This window comes from Petaurus breviceps, unplaced genomic scaffold (genome assembly GCF_028583685.1).
Source record: "Petaurus breviceps papuanus isolate PSGF00001 unplaced genomic scaffold, PetGlider_PUasm1.0 90825, whole genome shotgun sequence".
Taxonomy (NCBI): domain Eukaryota; kingdom Metazoa; phylum Chordata; class Mammalia; order Diprotodontia; family Petauridae; genus Petaurus; species Petaurus breviceps.
Window position 1 is genome coordinate 3595252 of NW_027187353.1, and position 1746 is coordinate 3596997.

A 1746-nucleotide genomic window follows, 5' to 3' on the forward strand; every position below is an offset into this window, starting at 1 on the left:
AATGAGATAAAATATTTTTATATTTAAAAACATCTCTCCTGTGAGAAGTATTTCTCTTAAGTTTTTCTTATGAAATTTTTCTGTTCCTTTGATAACCTATTCTTGACATCAAATTCTTCTTCAAATCTAATACCATGTGAAAAAGCTCCTTTGAACTGTTCCCTTGCATCTTGTTTGGTTATATACCTAGTATTCCATTCCCTTTGGACTTCTCTTTCTTCAACTCCCTGGAGATCCAGAATCCAGGGCTTCCCACATTTCTACAAATGGGAAATCACTTTAGGTTTGGAAACTGGGATTCCCATTGTCACATCCCTTACTCAGCACCAGAGTATTCATATTGGAGAAAAACTCTTTAAATGCATTCAATGTGGGAAGGCCTTTAGCCAGAGCTCACTCCTCACTTAACATTAAATTATTGATACTGTAGAAGAAGTTTAATGAATGTGGGAAAGCTTTCAGTCAGAGCACATGCCTTATACAACATCAGAGAATTCATACCTGAGAAAAGTCATGTAAATGTGGTGACTGTGAAAAAGCCTTTAATTAGTACATATGCTTTATACAACATAAGAGAATTCATATTGAAGAAAAACCTTTTAAGTGTAATGAATGTGACAGAACAATTCATAAGCATTCACAGCCTACTCAATACCAGAAAGTTCATATTGGAGAGAAACTCCTTAAGTGTAATGAATATGATAAATCCTTCAGTCAAAGGACACATCTTACTCATCACCATCAGAGGGGCCATTCAGGAGAGAAACCATACAAATGTATTGAAAGTGGGAAAGTCTTCTTTCAGACTTCAACTCTCATTGAAGATCAAAGGATTCATACTGGAGAAAGAGACTATGAATGTAATTAATATATGTGGGAAAAACTTTCCAAAGCACTCAACCTTGTTCAACACTAGAAAATTCATACTGGAGAGAAACCTTATTGTTGTAATTAATGTGGGAAAGCATTTAATCAGATTATATGCTTTAGTGAACACCAGAGGATTCATTGTAGAGAAAAACCTTTTAAGTGTAATGAATGTAAGAAAGCCTTCCAAAAATAGTCAGTATTTACTCAACATCAGAGAATTCAAACTGGAGAGAAACCTATAATGTAATATACGTGGAAAAGATTTTCCACAATCATTTCCACCTTACTCAACAGAGAATTCACACTGGAGAGAAACCACATAAATGTAATCAATGTGGGAGGGCCTTCAATCAGTGTGTGCCTCACTCAACATCAAAGAATTTATACTGGGGAAAAAAAAAACCTCTTCAAGTATAAACAATGTGGAAAGGCTTTCAGTTTAGGTTCCTCTTTTTCTGAATATCGGAGGATTCATCCTGGAGAGAAACCCTATCAATGTAATGAATGTGAGAAAGAATTTTGCAACCACTCACACCTTACACAACATCAGAGAATTCATATTGATGAGAAACCTTACAAATGTAATGAGTGTGGGAAAGCCTTCATCCATAGTTCATTCCTTATCAGACATTAACATCTTCACAGAGGAGAGTAATAAATGTGGGGACAGCTGTAGCTTGATTTATCGCTTTGTTAAATATACATACTTAAGCCATCATAATATGAGAAATTTGTCACAAGTTGTGATGATATTTTAAGGTATGAGAAAAAAGGCTTCCCCTATTCCTTGTTTCCCTTCAAAGTATTAGCTGCCACCAAGAAATCATTGAGGTTACTTTGATTGGTTGTCATTGATTAACTCTGAGGTTAATCATT

The 1746-nt window shown here is 34.9% G+C and overlaps 1 pseudogene; it reads left to right on the top strand.

The window, feature by feature from the left end:
• The first annotated feature begins 871 nt into the window (after positions 1-871).
• On the top strand, positions 872-1504 carry LOC138148495 (zinc finger protein 501-like; annotated as a pseudogene).
• Positions 1505-1746: the final 242 nt, after the last annotated feature.